General features: G+C 43.6%; 1 long non-coding RNA gene across 1 annotated transcript; it reads left to right on the top strand.

The window, feature by feature from the left end:
* The first annotated feature begins 1,497 nt into the window (after window positions 1-1,497).
* Window positions 1,498-18,327, top strand: LOC128353050 (uncharacterized). Its single transcript, XR_008320800.1, has 4 exons — window positions 1,498-2,128; window positions 3,389-3,521; window positions 14,907-15,027; window positions 16,090-18,327. It is a non-coding gene; the product is annotated as an uncharacterized LOC128353050 (long non-coding RNA).
* The last annotated feature ends 359 nt before the right edge of the window (window positions 18,328-18,686 follow it).

Here is an 18,686-nt window from a genome sequence, read left to right as displayed (position 1 = left end):
AGTGAGTAACACAGATGGTGAGATCTGGGACTAGAATTGCCACTGAATTTCAAAACAATCTTGGGGGTTCCTGTTCAGGAGAATTACAAAGTGTTTGGAAAAGATTTTCTTTTATTATTATTTATACCACTCAAAATATCTCTAGGCTACTTACAGATAATTAAAACCAACAATTTAAACAAGAAAATGGGGGAAAAACAAAACCCACAATCAAATATCAGCACCAAACAAGTCATTAAAGGTGTGTTTTCAAGGGCCTTTTAAAAAAACTGGCATATATGCCAAACCTTCCATCTCTGCAGGAGTGCATTCTAAAACTCAGGGGCAGCAGCTAAGAAGGCCTGGCCTCAGGTAGCCAGCAGGTGAGCAGCAGCACCTGCAGGCAGACCTCCTCAAATGACCTGAGTAAACAATAGGCTTTATGCAGAAAATGCTGCACTATTGGTAAACAGAGATGTGCACAAGTGAGGCGTTTAAGGACAAGTAAAACAGGTCCTTACCTACTCCTCCACAGCCCCACCGCTTTTCCTTCTACAGTGCTGCACCACTCAGAAGTCTGCGTGCAGCTGCTGCGCTGACCCAGCAGCCTGTGAGCAGTGCCAGGACGCACATGGCCACCACACATGCGCGGCAGCCATATGTGTCCCAGCACCTTGTACTGGTTGCTTCATCAGCACATTTCTGAGCTGTGCAGCGCCTCAGCAGGAAAAGCAGTAGGGCAATGGAGGAGAAGATATGGACCTCCTTTAATTATGGTTGGAAATGTACAAGGGGGTGAGCATTTTCTCTACACAGCTTGCTTCTCTTCTTTCTAATTTTATATTTGAGTTGCCCAAAGACATATAAGAAGATCAATGTGAATTACCTATAAAATTTGAAATGTGGAGTTATGCTCTGAATAGAATAGGGTCCCACTCCCCACCCCACCAAAATGATTTGGTGGGCTCCGCTGAAGCGATTCGGCGTATCTCTACTGAACACTCTGAATTGCTTCATGCACATTCCTAGTGAATTCCTTCAGGATTGTGTCGTTTGTTGTTTCTTGCTTTGAACAGAGAGCCCTGGACACAGACAGTTAACTTCCAAGCCTGCATGGGACTCAGGTCTGCTGCAGCTCTCACCTCTGACTTGATCATTGTGACACATAAACCTACCTATGTGGAATTGGGCCCTGGTTATTCAGTTGTAAGAAAAGGCCTCTGAACATAACTAGAGGCCTTCTCTCTTATTAATCCACATATTCCAGGGACAAGCCCCAAACTCTGACATGGGTTTTCATGAAGGTGCCTGTGGAAACTTGGCTCAGATAAAGCATTACTGGCAGCACTCTATGGTGAGCAAGCTCAGTGTACATTTTAGAGCAGTTTGTGTACGTCCAAACAGCTTTCTCTTGTTTCTTCTTCCTAAATACCTACATGGCGAATATATATGTTTAACAAGTCCCACCAGCTGGCAGATCTGTGTAGACATAATTGCACATGAATGGTGTGGGGAGAGGGGAGCGTGAGAGGAAATAAAACAGATAACAAGCAAAGGGGGAAAGTAGCACAGTAAACAAACAGCATATTTTTTTCCCTCCACAGAGTGAGCTTTTGTGACTGGAGGCTGTATCTTTGTGCAGCTTGACTTCTAATCCATATCGCAAATAGCTTCCAGATGCCCGACTCCTTGCCACTATTCTGGCATCCCTGCCCTTCACAGATGCCTCTCTATGAGGGGGTCTCTAAGTAAAATTGGGTGTATTTTACTAATCATTCATTTCCAATCTTCCTGAAGGGAAACTTTTATTAATAAACTCTTTTCATCTGTCTCTTTGACTAGGAAGAAGATAATCGCTTAGTCATGTGAAAGGAGGGGGAAAAGAAGATTGCTGGGGGGTCGTCTTTTAAAACATGTGCTCGACTGGAGGGACACAAATAAAAAACACTGAACAATGGCAGTACGAAATGGTTCCAGTTGAGCTTGAGCAACAGAGTGGGAGTTTGAATAAGAAATCCCGAGACAGGCTCGGCCTCACAAAGCAAGCAGAACTAATTCTTCTAAATCCAACTACTTCACAGGAAGCAGGCGAGGCCTACACACGCTGACAGGCAGGTGCACTCCACTGAGAGCCGCAAAAAATGAAAAGGTACACAAGAGGCGGTTCCCGTCTTTCTAAATGTGACTTGATGAGGCCTCCAATTAGAATCCTGATTCTACTAACACCCCCCAAATGTAAGCACGTTCTAGACATCAATGGGATTTGTTTCTGAGTAAATGTGTTTAGGGTCTGGGTGTCTGACTTCAGTCTTCTTAAAATAAAAGATCAGATGTTCAATGCACACCACCCCTCTGAAAGCTGCGAAGCAGAAGCAGAACATTTTCAAATATTTGCTGATCAAATATCTCAGCAATTTAGAGTCTCTACAACTTCCTGTGTATTTTGTTTTACCAACTTTAAAATAGTTTACTATAGTTTATAGTAAAGTCTAGTAAAATAGTTTACTATTTCAAACAGATAAAATTTATAGTATGATCCTTAGTATGTTTACTTCCAAGTTAATTCCACTGAATTTAATAACAGTTAATTTCCAGTGAGTGTGCTTACCATTGCGGCCTCCTTCTATGTCAAAATGTATGATTTCTGGTTTGTATATTCCTGGCTACACAACACCAAAATCTATATTACATGCCTGCCTTTAGATATGTGGCTGTTAATGTGCTGGCTTTTAAGTAGTGTTGCTCAGCTTAAGATCTTTAGGCACTGGAAGCAGGAGCACCAAAGGCTGCCCCGGCACCGCCTGCACCAATGCTCTCTGCCCAGGCTGCCCCCTCTGTTGGCATCCCTGCTAGCTCTTTAGGCCAACCCCTCCTCTGACTGGCACCCAACACCACCATGTTTTCGAATTGTACTGTTCTTATATTTTTATGGGCTTATTGTTCAGCCACCTGAATATCACTGATAGAAATGTGCTACATAAATGTTAGCAATTAATAAGCAATAAATAATATGACAGTCATGGCAGGGTCATCGTACTAACCACATGCTGAATGAATGAATTCTCCAACACAGCTGTTGTATTGCTTCCTGGGGCTTAAGAAATGGAATTCAGGGAGGACCATAGGTGTGACTGATGGGAAGGGTTTCCTTGCCAGCGACCCAATTAGACCCCATAGTGCCTTCAGAGACCTGTTATCATGCCATTTTAGACAAATTATGAATTTTAGCATAGCTAGGTTGCTATTCTTTCTTCATATTCCTGTATCCTCTCTAGAATTACAACTAAGCTATAATTTTTAAAATGTTGAAATTTTGTGAGAAGCTGTTCTCTCCTTCCCACTTTCTTTTTAGTACTGATTACTTTGTAGGATTGCAATACACATTGTCACACATGTATTTTTCTCAAAGCTTTCCTGGGAACGTCTGTTTGGAGCGACATGAAATCCAAAAGCTGTTCGTTTAAATGGTAGTAGAAGCCTCAGAGAGTCTAAGCAGCTGATCCCAAGTTTTATTGCTACTGATGTCAAAAGTATTAACCATGGTATGCAGGTGCCAATTCACAACTAGCATGCAGGCTACATTCTTTTGTATTGTGTTATAACAGATGTGTATTCCCATGTGGGGAAAGAAAGTCTGGTTAATTTTTATATGGAGTAACAAGACCCCTGGGCAAGCGTTCTTTTGAATGTTAAAACCTTTGTTTGCAGAAGGACTCTCAATCAGAAGAGGGAGAGATTAACTGAGGGTGGATGCGTGCTGGGTTTTGTTAGCTTTGCAGCTACTAATAGGTATACCAGAAAAGTTAAAGTAATAAACTTTTCCCCCCTTTGTCAGTAAAGATGAATTCTTTTGGTTATCATGAAAAGCTTTTGCCTCTTCTTTTTTAACCTAGCATTTGGTATTTGCCTAAGAAAATGAAATTAAAGGCAAACTGTCTCATTCTAGTTCCAGTAATTCTGCCCGCCTCCACCCCCAAACACACACATATTACTAGGGGTGTGTGAGCCAGCTGTTCAGCTCAGTTCGATCTGGACCCGATTTGAACCAGCCCAGTCCAGGCTCAGGCTCAGCTGAACCGGGTCTGGTCTAGTTTGGCCACCGAGACAGGCCAAGACAGCTTGCGGGACGGCTTGAGGGAAATACTTATAAAAGGGATTCCAGCTAGTAAAGGGGGATTCCCTAGCCTAATTGGAGTGGCGGGGGAGATGAAAAGGGAATATTTACCATTACTTTCCCGACGGCGGGGCTGGTGGGAGCAGTGATGGTGATATTATAGGCAGGGGCTCCTCCAAGCCACCCACTAGCCTCCCAAATGACAGGCCAGGCTGGCTGTGGCCAGGTCTGGGCCTCTGCACACATACAGAGGCCACTCTAATGGACTTCTCGTGTGCACAGAGATCCAAACCAAGCCCCAGCCTGTCATTTGGGAGGCCGGTGGTCGGCTTGGAGGCATCCTCACCAGCAGGAAACTAATGATAAAGATTCCCTCCCCCCCACTTCATTAGGCTAGGGAATCCCCCTTTATTTGTAAAGAGGAATCCTAGCTGGATTCCCCTTTACAAGTATTACCCCCGAGCCAGCCTGTGAGCCAGTACTTAGATCAGGGAGCAATCCAGTTCGGACTAGCACCGGTCTGGTTTGAACTCGGACCACTCGAACCGGGCCAGCTTGATTTCGAGCCCGACTCGATGTTGAGCCCAACTTGCATATCCCTACATATTACTAGAGGCCCTGAATAGGGGTGTACATCTCAGTGTGCATCAGACTGATGCATTATGTTCAAACAGGTGAAAAACAATGGGAGCAAATCTCCATCTGGATGTACATTTGTATCAGCTGCATGCACAGATTTCCCTTGCTGGATCAGAGCAATTTTGTATCCCTGAAGTGAGCAATTCCTTTGCCTAACTGGACAAAGAGGCACCTTTTTAACGTGGTGATTCTCTTTATTTAGCAGGGGGCGAATAACTCGTCCTATCCACCCGCACAGTACCTCCGGTGGCTGGTGTCTAACTTAAGTTTCTTTTTAGATTGTGAGCCCTTTAGGGACAGGGATCCATCTTACTTATTTTATTTATTTATTTGTTGGTTTAGCTGTCTGTCTGTTTATCTATTTATTTCTCTATGTAAGCAGCTTTGAAAACTTTTGTTGAAAAGTAGTATATAAATATTATTACTTCTTGTTGTTTCCTGATATCCAACATGTATTTATTTAATCAACACACACAACCACCATGCAATATGCTGCATAAAACAAAGGTTTTCCTGTCCAGAAAGTTTAAAGTATAAAAATATGTTAAATAAAAAAATAAAATAAAATAAAATAAAAGCTTCCGTAGACATCTGGGCAAGGGGCATAGCTTAGTGTTAGAGCATATGCTTTGCATACACAAGATCTCAGGTTCAGTCCTTGTCATCTGTGTCACTGTCAATAGCCCTGGCTGAAATCCTGGAGAGCTGCTGGCACTGTAAACAGTACTGAGCTAGATGAACCACTGATCTGACTTGGTGAAAAGTAGCTTTCTACACTCCTTTGTTTGTTTGTTTACATTTTTATACTGCCCTTCATACTAGTTCCCAAGGGCAGTGCCCATCTTTACCATATATGGACAAAGCAAAGATGAGAGAAGGGTCCAGGTTTGACACCAGACTTGTGCAGATGGGTGAGGTAGTCTCAAAGAGCAGGGGGCTTGGAAGAGATGAGAGGCTGCTCTGAGTATAAAGAGCAGCACAACTCAAACCATGGAGATGGGGCTGACAAAAAACAAAACAAAAGAAGTGTGTAGATTAGGTATAGCTGAGAGCACTTGGTTTCTGCTTTGCAAAGAAAACTAGGTCTGATGAGACTGATATTCTTACAATGTGAATTTTGTACAAGCTTTAGTTTTCTCTTCTCATACAGGCTAAGTGTGGCAAGTAGGGATGTGCCGAAATATGATTCGGCTGGCTGAATCCCTTTAAAATCTCTTTAAAATCGAGGGCGTATACAGCCCCTTTAACATGGAGGAGAGCGTGTGTGCTCCTCCACACGCCGCCATTGTCACACTCTCCCCAGCTATGCCTGTGTGCTGGCAGGGCATCTCCCAGCTGCCCCTATGTGACACCAGCACACATATGGCCACACACACATGCACAGAAGTCTCGTGTGTGCCGGCACTGCACAGGGGCAGCTGGACTCCCCGGCAGCACGCAGGCATAGCTGGGGAGAGCACTGGAATGACGGGATATGGAGGAGGAGCAGGTACAGACCTATTCTCCTCCACGTTAAATGGGCTGTGTAAGCCCTTGATTTTAAAGGGAGGTGCCCACGATTCGGCCAGCCGAATCACGTCTCAGCACATCTTTAGTGGCAGACTTCTAAAATCCACTCTAATGAATCCCTGTAGACTTGATCTGTTAAGGACAACATGTAGTGAAGAGAATAGCTCATAAAACCATGCTGATTGCTGCAAACAGAGTGCTATTTTTATTACGGGGTGGGTGCAACAATCGAGATTTGGTGTTTGCATACCTTTCACTTATTTTGTTTAGATTTCACAAAAGTGTTTTTGTTTCATTGTTTGTTTTGTGATACTGTGGTGTGGATAGATGTCTTCATAAGAAAATAAGAAAAGCCCTGCTGGATCAAATGAGGGAGTATATCTAGTCCAGCATGTCGTTTCCATCAGTGATCATCCAGCCACAACCATTCTTTTTCAAGTTGGAACAAAGCTGGGGGGGGGGGGTCGCAGCAGACTGCCAGCAGATGGCGCTAAGAATATAATGTGACCTCCTTCCTAGTATGGCTCTCTCCTTTTATTTTTCATAATAATTTGAGCTGGAATATATCAGCATCTAGAAGAGCTCTTGAGACTGCTAATCAGTTGACCAGTGAAAGCTCTTTGAGAAAGGCGATTGACTAGTGAAAGATGGTGCTATATCATTTTGCATATGAGTTCGTGCTAAATACATATTTTGTACAAAGCTTACAGATACAGTAAAAAATATTAGCCAGGCTTTTTCCATGGCTGCTCTATATGGTGTAGGGTGTGCAATTTGGATTTTTGGTGTTTTGATTCGGATCTGAATCAAAACACCCCCAATTCGTTTTTGGGTTCAAATCTGACCCATCTGAATCACCCCAGATTTGATTCGGATCCAAATTAATCTGAATCTGAATCTGAATAAATTTGGACCAAGAAAACAGGTCCTAGGGCCAAAAGAGCAGGGTGGGATGGTAGTGCCTAATGGGTGGAGGCTACCACCCAAATTACAGGGGGATTGGGCAAAGGGCTGATTTTTGGTGAATAGTTGAAGTTTACATGTCTTTAAGGTTTTTCCCCATAAGGTATAATGGAGGTGTATCGCTTCACATCAGGGGGAAAGGGGTGGCCTAGAGAGGTGTGGGGTTGGTGGTAGTGCCCAAGGGCGGCAAGAAAGGAAGCTACCAGAATTTTTTCAAAGAATTTGGGCAGAGGGCTGGTTTTTGGTGATTTGTTGAGAGTGGATTCATGGTTTGTATTGAAAATCTCTGCTACCAAAGAATCTACACTCAGAACACCTCAGAAACAACAGAACCCTGTGCCCCATGGTTAGAAACCCATGGGGGTGGTTGGCACCCTATGTACTCTACACCACCACTCACTCTGGGCCACCCCAGCACTCCCCAAGTGCAGTTATGGGGCTGCTGAAACCTCCATTATACCTTATAGGGGAAAACCTTAAAGGCACGTAAACTTCAACAAATCACCAAAAATCAGCCCTCTGCCCAAATCCTTTGAAGAAATTCTGGTAGCTTCCTTGCCCCCCTTGGGCACTGCTACCAACCCCACACCACTCTAGGCCACACCTTTCCCCCTGATGTGAAGTGATACACCTTGCAATCCCTCTGCAATTTTTGTGGTAGCCTTCACCCATTAGGCACTACCACCCCACCCACTCTTCCACCCCAGATCCCACTTTATGCCCCAAATCTGCCCCAAAGAAAAAAATTCAACAATTCACCAAAAATCAGCCCTTTGCCGAATCCCTCTGCAATTTGGGTGGTAGCCTCCACCCATTAGGCACTACCACCCCACCCCAATCTTTTGGACCTGGCACCTGAAATTCAAGTATACGTCAGATTGGACCTTTTTGCATTGAAGTCAATGGGAGGCAAAAAGGCGGGAAATTCAAATAGACATCAGAACTCAAAATGGAGGAGGAAGAAGAAGCACTTTATCGGCCACAAAATGGAGGGCCGAAACTACAAATAATTCAAAGCCAAAATGGGGGTGATTCATTTTGACTCCAAAACATTTCAAGAAGGCAAGAGGGTGATTCATTTCAGCAACAAGTCACCCAAATCGGGCAGTTTTGGGTACAGATAGTTCTGTACCCAAAACATTTCACACATCCCTAATATGGTGGCCTCAATCCAAAACTGAGTTAGGAATCGGTTTGAACTAGACTTGGGGCAAATATGCCCCCAAATATCCCCCAAATTTGCCCCAAAATATTCTTCGCACAGTCTCGGGGGGGGGTGGGAATATGAAGTGTAAGATATTCCACTCAGGGGATGGAGCCGCTCTAGGAAGAGCAGAAGGTTCCAAGTTCCCTCCCTGGCTTCTCCAAGATAGGGCTGAGAGACATTCCTGCCGCAACCTTGGAAAAGCCGCTGCCAGTCTGTGAAGACAATACTGAGCTAGATAGACCAACGGTTTATATATAGATATATGGCAGATTCCTGTGTTCCTATGAAGTGAGAAATTCTAAGCAATTCCTGCTGCACTGTAAAATATTTGAAGAATATACTCCAAAGATTCTCTTTGCAGCCTCATTTGCAAATGAAAGGTTAACTTTAACCTACTGGCAAATGTAGATAAAGTTGATTGTCCAGTAATTATCGCCCATTATCACTGTGACTTCTTGTCCTCTTGCAGCCTTAATTTACTAATTCACTGTAAAACAGACTCCTGATTCACCTGTGCCTGATCCAGTAAGAATTTGCTTTTTAATATAATTTTTTAAAAAAATTAATCTCAGCCTAATCAGAATCTCCACAGCATAAATGTTAGCACTAAGTAACAGGAGTAGCCCATCAAGACACACAGTTCCCCAGTACTCTTTTTGCAAGCTGACACTGGAAAGCAGAATTAAACACAACATTGTTAAATTTAAAACACCACACTTGGCGTTCTGGTTGTGTTTGTCTCCCACAAGACAGTTGGAGGATGACCAGACCAGGGAGGCCTGAGTTCAAAATTTCCATTCAGCCATGAAAGCCACTGTGTGACTGTGGACTTCATTGACTCTCAGCCTAACCTTCCTCTCAGGGTGGTTGTGATGATAAAAATAACCATGTAAAAATAACCATCAAAACAAGGTCTGTCTGCCTCAAATCAGCTGCATCTCATTGCACCTCATAGGATCTTCTCATGCCCTCAGCAGCAGTGGAGAAAGTTACTCTTTCTTCAGTGCCTCACAACATGCCTGCCAGATAGGTTAGGATGAGAGTGTATGTCTGGTGCAGTTCTTTAACAACAATGCCACCTCATTTCCTGTTCACTCTCATGCATGTTGAAATGCTCTCAGTTCTGAGGCACTGCTCCCACAATCAATCATACACTCATTTATTTTTTAATGTTTATTTCTTGTTAAGCAGCCGCATCTGACACTGTCTTACAGGCCATGGTCTTTCTCCTCCTCCAAATAACTTCCCTCCTTCTGGGGAATTTTTTCTCGAATGTCTGCACCAAACTCACTCCATCTAATTGCACCACATTGTTTTTTCTCCTGCCCTCAGCAGCAGCAACAAGAACAACTACAGAGAAAATAAATAACACTCCTTCTTCAATGTTCAGTGCCTCACAACATGGAATTGAACACATGAGAGGCAGTGTGAGAAAACAGAAAATAGGAGAAAATAGAAATGCTGCTGCATTCAGTGAGACCCTGACTGAGCTTTGCAAATCTTACCACAGGTGACCATTTCTTCTCTTTCCTTCGACAATTAGCACCCTGCACAACTGTGGCCCTCCAGCTCGTGTTGGACTACAACTCCCAGCATCCCCAGCCACAGTGACCAATAGTCAGGGAGGATAGTAGTTGTAGTCCAGCAGCTGGAGGACCACAGTTATTCAGTCCTGCACTAAAGGAATACCAAACAGTATTGAAGATAACAGGTGAGGTGAGACATCAAGAGGAAATAAGCATACATTTTTGACTGTTCCTCTCAAAAGTCAAGCTCTTATATCTCATTTAATACCTTTCTTTAATCAACCAAACACTCATTTCTTTAAAAAATAATAATAATTTCTGAGTCCCATCTCAGAGGATTTACTAAAATCTCCATATACATATGTGTACATGTGCTGGATAAGGCAAAATAATTTTTGAAAAGAACAACTTTGCTAGCCCCCTGTTCTCCTTACACACACACACACACACACACACACACATGTCATTCAGTCCAACCCCCCAAACTTGTGACAGTTTGTGACCTGGAAGACAGAAAAGCTGTTCACAGGGGCAGGGGGAGTGCATGTGTGCGCATGTGACAACCTCGATATGTATGCATATGTGGATTAAAATTTGAGAGAAAGAACTCACACCTTCATCCTTTGCCAAAAGCTACTTCTAATTTGAATATTATATCAACTGCTCTGTCCAGTTGACTTGGGTCTGCTATGGACATCATCCACCAGCAGTCGGATACTGTCGTTATTTTTTGTTCTCCCAAATTTTAATCCACATATGCATAAACAAAGAGACACATACCTGCATTTTCTGTCTTCCAAGTCACAAATTTTTGTGAGTTACATACTGTTACAAGTTGGGGGTGGTTGGAATGAATGTTGTGTGTGTGTGTGTGTGTGTGTGTGTGTGTGTGTGTGTGAGAGAGAGAGAGAGAGAGAGAGAGAGAGAGAGAGAGATGGGAGCAATTTTTTACTTCCTTTTAATTTTATTTACTTTATTTACTTAAAACTATTTTACTTTCTTAAAATTAGTTGCTTTCTTAAAACTCTCCTTCTTTGACTAGCACATGCCTGTGTATATGGAGATTGTAGCAAATCTGATGAAATGGAACTCAAGAGACCAAAGGAAGCTGCAGTCTATTGGTTCATCTAGACCAGTGCTGTATATTGTGTACACTACACTGGCTGGCAGCAGCTGAGCTCACCAAAGCTTCACCCAGGAGTCTTGCTCAGCCTTCCCTGAAGATGACTGGGATGGCATCTGTGACGTGTGTGTGTGAGAGAGAGAGTGGGGGGGAGAGAACTGGAGGAGATATTTTACTTTATTTTCATTTCTCTTGCTTAAAACCTTTTACTTAAAACAAGTTTTCTTTCTTAAAACTAGTTACTGCCTTAACACTGGAAATATCTGTGTACATTGGCAGCTTCCACACAATGAAAGCAGAAAACACAAAGCTATTGGAATGCATCTTTCTCTCAGTTTGACTTAATGTCTCAATATGACTTAACATTAGCAAGACAAACCTTTGTTAGAGGGTGGAGAAGGATCACATTTCCACCAAACCAAGTCATCTGGCTCATAGTAAAGCGTAAAAAATACTCCCTCTATTTTTAATTGTTCTTCCCAGAGGCCAGACTATCAGAGCTACAGAGGAAAAGACAGCAGTCCACAGATATCTGAGGTGTTGAAGAAGGAGCATGCTTTCCTCTCTGTTGCTGCTGAGGGCAGGACAGAAGAGCTGCAAGTATGAGGATGCAGATTTAGGCAAGACAGTAGGAATACTTCCCCAAATGGGAGAGGTGATGCAGAGCAGCAGAGGCCACATCATGGAGGAGTGGACTGCCCTTTGCTGATAGTGTTCAGACAGAAGCCAGATGGCCATTTGTCTAGATGACCTCCAAGGAATCTGCCAACTAAAATTCTTTGATTTCACTGTAATCCTCACAATGAGCCTGCAAGGAGGCAGGGATTCTCAAAATTACGTCTCCAGATGTTTTGGGACTACAACTCCCATCATCCCTGGCTACAATACTTTTCAGGATTATTTTGCAGCTCCAACCTGAGGTCTGAAAGTGGCATCATGTCATCTGAATTCTGCTGCTTCTGCAACTTGGGTTTTATGCTGTGGTCGCTGCCAAAAACCATAGAGAGGGCAGCTCAGACCAGCGCAGAAATGTGCCAGCTCTGTGCCTTCTGAGCTTCTCACTCACTGCCTCTCTGAGCTCCTGCCACACTGTCTCCACACTCCTCCAGCCATTGCCTGGCAACAGGGATGCCTCATTACCACATGTCAAGCTTCAAAGCAAGTCAAAGGGGAAAGCCACATTGGGAGATGCTTGTTTTCCACTGTGTTGCATGTTCCCCTCTTTGGCAATCTGCTGAAAAGGGGGATGGGATGACAAGATGGGCAGACTGTGGAGAGCCCTCCACAAACCAAGTGATGAAAAGATATTTGCACAAGCACATGGCACCATAAACCGGGCAATCCCGGCTATTTCTCATCAAAGATAATACATGCAAGGGGAGTGATACCCAGGGTCTGGGTTGAAAGGCAGCCCCTGGAATTCTTGAGTGGCTCTGCTCTACCTTTCATAAAAATTAGTAGGGGAAGGGGTCTTGCATTACTCATGAGAAGAACTGTCTTGGGGTACACCAGGATGTTGTGTGAAGGGCTGGATCACCAATAATGTGTGACAACATCCTTTCTCCCAAGGGCCACTCTCTCAGGAGAGTGGCAGGCCATAGAGACACGTGTGTGGGCCAGAGGGCTGTCGCTGCCCAGTCCCGTTGCTAGATCCATGCAAGTCCCAGGGAAAGATACCACGCCAACACCTTTCCAGATTGCGGCAGCTGGCGGACAGGAGGAGTGAAAGTGCTCACTCTGGCAGTCTGGTCATCTCTTGGGACATATACACGTTGGGTTTTTTGTGGGGTTTTTTTGCAGTATGGCCACCCTGGTTGCCAGGAATAACTGAAAATAGGGGCTCCCCTCACCCGCGCAATTCCGAGTGGTGGCCAATCTGCATACACCACAAGGCCTGTCCCAGACCGGGAGTTCTGAGTGTATACTAGGAGCCATCCCCAATCTAGCCAGACTGAGCCCACAGGAAAATGGCCGGACACATGGAGCAGCCTGGACTCCTTGGGAGTCTTTAGGTGTTGAGTATAGAGGGGAAGACAAGGAGTATGAGTTCTGTTCTTAAACAGGTATATTGGCAGTGGGGGAGAGACATCAGCATGGGCCATATAGTTGGATGGCCTAACTCATGAGGGCACAGTCCAATAGAGATCCGAAGCTCATGGAGCCTCTGGATCCGAAGCTCATTGAGCCCTCACGAGAGGGCTAATCCGCGGCCGGCAAACTGACACGGGGGCAGGAGCATGTTGGTGGTTCCTGTCTTACTTTGACTGGGTCTGCCATCATAAGGGCATGCTTTGTCACAGTAGGCCAGACCCCAGGATCCTTTACCTGCCCTCATATACCTATTTCCTCCTAGGAAGTCATAATCACCCCTTCCCAGAGTAAAAGAGAAATAGTGCCCCTCCCCAACCCCCATTACTATTAAATGTGCTTGTGTGAGACTGTTTGGCTGTGGGGCTCTTGTGAGAGTAGCAGTGCAAATGGTGTGAGGGAAAGGGTTTAAATGCCGCCTTGAAGACTGTGGCCAATGGCTGCCACCCTGCAGACATGCTGAAGCCTTGCCCACAGTCTGGCACTATGAGCGCTACAGAGCTTGCTGTGCTGCGGCCTCAGAGGTTCAGGAAGAGGGAGGGGCTCCTCTTCCCTGAAACCGGACCTGGGTAGAAGTTGCCTGACCTGGGTGGAAGATGGTTGGTCCAAGAATTAACCTCAGAGTTGTTAACCCGCAATTTCAGACTATGCCCAAAAGGGCACAGTGTAAAAGCCATTAAGTCTCCAGAATTTGAGGATGGCCAGTGATTATCGCGGAGCAGTTACCTTGTTTGCGAGTGTTTAAGATAGTAGATAGCCCTTCATATGCTGATGAAGCTGCTCCAGAGATACTGCTTTGTACCCTGAAGCAATACAAGTTGAATGTTAGTAGTCATTGAGATATTCTTTGGGTGAGAAGGTCTTCATGCCAGATTCATTCTCTTAGCAGTTCTCTCCTGCTGTACAGGAAGAATATTTGGGGGGAAATTCTTCAGGTAAAATATTCTTTTCCAGGTCTAGTTTGAACCCACTGAAGTCACTGGGCTTAAGCACACTTATCTCTCTGCTGGGTTGCAGCTTGTGATTGCAAATCGTAATTGAATCTCACAGCATCTTGGTGAATGAGCATTATCCCTATTCAGGAGATGAGAACATTGAAACTGAAGAGGTGAAGCAATATATCTAAAGCTACAATGAACTGGTGGCCATTCTAACAGAATGAGGACAGCAGGCATTCTGACATCACCCCCTCCCCTTCCATATTTATTTTTTTCCAGACCATATTGCCTTATGACTAAAGAAGATGATCCCCAATTAGATGTGAATTATACTGATTCCTATATTATGTTTAATTAAAGAATGAACAAATAGTTGTGACAACTGGCAAGATGGTTATTTTGTTCCATTTTGGGCATTGCTGCAGCTACAAAAGGGGCATGCAATCAGCAGTTGCCTCTAAAAAGAGCAGTTAGAATAAAATGATTAGTTTAATCAGTTTGGACCTATTTTCCAAAACAAATGGAACAACTAGAATAGCACTTTCTTTTCAGACTGAAGGGCCATGTATTACCAAATAGCAGACATATTTAGAAACCATCCCTTCTTTATAACGGGAAAATTGCTTCATTTCACATAATTAACAGTTATTACATTCACTAAGGAATTGGAGGAATTGTTTGTCTCTTGTCAGTCACCAATTTCCCTTTGATATTAAAGAGGTGTTGTTTTTTAAGAGAGAGAGAGAGATCATTTATGGAAAACATTTCTTTAAAATGCCTACAGATGCTGAATATTCAGAATGAATGTTTTTGTGTTTAGGGATTATCAGCAATTTGCAGAAAATGGGAGATAACACTGGTGCCCCTTTGGAAATTTCCCTTCAAAAATCTGATCACCCATCCTGTGCCTGGAAAGAGGTGGAGGAAGAAAGGCTTTATAGGTAATTTAAGCTCCTCCCTTTGACAGCCAATGAATAGTTGCAGAGATTAAAAGTCAACGTATTCAACTGGCAACAGAAAATTATTGAAAATTGGATTACTCTTTTAAGCAAACATTGCAAAAGCAGTGACATAAAAGGTGTGTCAAGTGCAAATACAAGTTCTAAGAATGCATCAGTATAGAAAAATATGACTGGAGGGAATTTTGGAGGTCATCTAGTCCATTCCCTTGCTTAAGACAGTCCATGCGGGACTAAGCATCCCTAACAGATGACTTTCTAGCTTCTGCATGGATATTTCCAGTGTGGGAGAGACCACAAGTCACCTATATAAATGAGATAATTGTTAAACTGCTTTTACCCTTAATTTTTTTTTGGGGGGGACGTTCTTCAATCTACCCTCCTTTAACTTAAGCTCATTAGATCAAGTCTTGCCCTCTCAGGGCAGCTGAGAACAAGTCTTTGCCTCTTCTATGGGACAGCTAAAGTTAAACTAAGGCCGCAGTAAAAATACGTTAAGGTTTCAGAAGCACCTGGCTGATAGAAGCACCTGCTGTTAGAAGAAGAAAACTGGACTAGATGGACCTCAATGCAATTTAGCAAGTCTTTTATTATGATCAGAATTAGATTTGGGGAGAATATTCTCCCAAACAGTGTTCTTTCTATCAGGGATTCCCAGATGTGATTGACTACAACTCCCAGAATTCCCAGCTGCAATGGCTTTTGCTTGGGGTTTATGGGAGTTGTAGTCCAAAACATCTGGGAATCCCTGTTAGAGGAAACACTGCTCCCAAAATCTTCTCTGAATTTTTTCAGGGGAAGAATATGAGCAGGATGGAGGGACTTTTTTTATTTATTGGGATTTTTTATCTGTTTTATGAATTTTAACTATTTTATATTCGTTTTATATTATGTCTTCAGTTGTACAGTGCCTGGAGATTTCAGGCGGTATAGCAATTCAATCAACAAACAAACAAACAAACAAACAAATAAATGCTGAGGAATTTCTGCTGAACTTTAGAATATTATCTGAAATTCTCATGAGGGTCTTTTTATTCAACACAGCAGCTGACGTTCCTGCAATGACAACCACCACCTTCCCCAGTATAATTCAGCAGAAGAAAATGAAGAAAAAACAACAGTGGCCAGCTGCCACGGAGAGGAACAGAAAAAAATGAGACTTGGATTATTGCTTGTTCCTATAAAATGGCAAGAGAACTACTTTTCCAGTCACTGAAAGAATCAGTTGAATTTTACAGCCAAGTTTACAAACACGTTTATGGCTCTGCACATGCTCAGAAACTGTGGACGTGCTTAGATTCATATGAAGCAGATTGGGGTCTTACACTCAGCACATCCTCAGAGTGAATAGTATGCATAATTTTGTAACAGGTCTCCATGAAGGAAGAGAAAGACACAAGAGGGGTTGATGAGGTAGTGAATACCTGTTAATGACTCTTTCCTTTGATTTGCAAAATAACTTTTAACTGGTCAGCTGCCTTTTGAATGGCAGATTAACGTTTTTCTGACCCTAGCCTACAGAAGAAAGATTTGTCAAGACAATGCAAATTTCTCTGTCAGAAATGCCCCCTCAGGAGCCATCTATGGATATGTGGATTATTCCTATGTGACAAAACTGAGTTGCAAATTTGTAAATTGCACCATTCTAGGTGTGTGCATGAATGGTTTGTCCTGAACTGGTTTGCCTTGAACTGGGACTGGTTCGATCGTGGACTGATTTGGGGGCAGTTCAGTCTGTGATCAAACCAAACTGGGCCCGGTTTGGGTGAAGCGTTTGAGGGCAGGAAGAGGGAGGTCAGCAAGAGGGGAAAACTGCTTACTCTCAGTGGGTGCAACTGCTGGCACAGCTACTTGCCCTCTTGGAACGACCCCCCTCCTTTACCAAGCCGGATGGCTTGGTAAATGCGGGGGCTGCACTGGAAGGGTGAGCAGCAGTGCCGACACCTGTGCAGGCCGAGGGTAATCAGTTTCCCCCTCTTTTTGACTTCCCTCTTCCTGCCCCCAAGCTTAAGAACCAAGCCCATTTACTTGTAAAGGGGACTCCTCGCCAGATGCCCCTTTACAAGTATATCCCCTGAACCGGTTCAGTCCGGTTTGATGGTCAAATCAGACTGGACTCCGTTTGGGTGGACATGGAACTGAACGGGCCGAACCAGTTCCGTGCACATTCCTACCCCATTCCTCTCCCCTCCAAGTGCAGAATATTAAAAAAACAGCGGTTGGGGAATATTTTGTCCATGTTATGGCTTCTATTCAAAGAATCACAAGGACATTCATAGGAAGCAACTTCCCCACCCGCTCCTGCCCACAGAAATCCCCTCTGCTCTTTCCAGTCTCCCCTGCAGATCAGTGGGCCCCCTGGGAGGGGTGGAATTAGGACACAGGAGGCTGCAGGGGAAGAAATTTTCTCCATATTGGACAGAGGCACTTTTGCAAGTGGAGACCAATTCATGGAAGGTGCCTCCACCCAATTTTCAGAAGTCCACCCACCCTCCAGGACTATTCTTTACTGCCTGGCTGGAGATAACTTGCAATATAATTTGCTATCTTCTTGAAGGTAATTACCCAAATATAAAAACCCCAAACCCATCTCTTTATCTTAAACAAGAGTAAATTTATGGTGCAAAATACAGGATAACTAGAAGCATGTTTTTAAATGAAGTATAAATGGTCCTGCCAAAATCTAACTCTGTGCAGCAACCACTCTGTGGTGACAATAAGAAATCTTGTGGACAGATACTTTATATATGTATTTAAATTTATTTTTCTATCTGACTAATTTCTAGGGTCCTGTTACAGCAGTGTCATATGTTGGTGATTTTTCCCACCCTTAACAAAAATAGTTTACATGTCCTGTAGCACAATGCGGGCAGACCTGCCTCTGCTGCTATGGGGCTCTAAATTATCCAGTGATGCTGCTGCACAAGAGGGCAGTACTGGCACAACTGACTCTTGTGTGATCACATATTTCATGCTACTTCCATTATTCCCAATATGAATTGTGGTTTAGACCCCTACAGCAATGCAGACAGGTCTGCACTACCTGCATTAAACTGTGGGCCATCTAAGCCACTATGTTTCGTCTTTCGCTTTGTCCCCACATGCACACACGCATAGGAATCTTGAAGTGCTTTTGGTTTACCTTTAGAATCTCAGAAATATACATGCAATATTATCTTGCTCAGAGACCAGACAGGATTCCTAGAAAAATTCTAAAGGCATCCACATACATTGTCCTTTTAAAATACATCTGCATCTAGACAAGTAGCCCAAACCTACATAACTAAGGACACAGTCTGTTCATATCTTAATTTTAAAAAGATAATAGCTAATTTTCAAGTGTCCCAAGAATTCTAATCTTGACAGTGCCTTGACAATAGGATGAATCCTAAATACTGGTCACATACAGGCTACCTGTGGGACTTCATGGCTGAAAACTTTGATATAACTGATCTTTGGATTGGGCTGTCACCTCCCCCACTCGTTTAAAACACAATGGAAGCTGAGCTTGGTAAATAGAAATGGAATGGAAGAAGTTCTCTGAAGACAGGAAAGAGAAGAGAAGTTTTCTGCCTCAGTTGGTAGAAAGATAGTTGAGAGAAATGGCAAAACTCAAGGGAATCTCACCAGGATGTTGCTGG

The sequence above is a fragment of the Hemicordylus capensis genome, chromosome 4, assembly GCF_027244095.1.
Source record: "Hemicordylus capensis ecotype Gifberg chromosome 4, rHemCap1.1.pri, whole genome shotgun sequence".
Classification (NCBI taxonomy): Eukaryota; Metazoa; Chordata; class Lepidosauria; order Squamata; family Cordylidae; genus Hemicordylus; species Hemicordylus capensis.
This window is presented reverse-complemented; position numbering and strand designations above follow the sequence as displayed.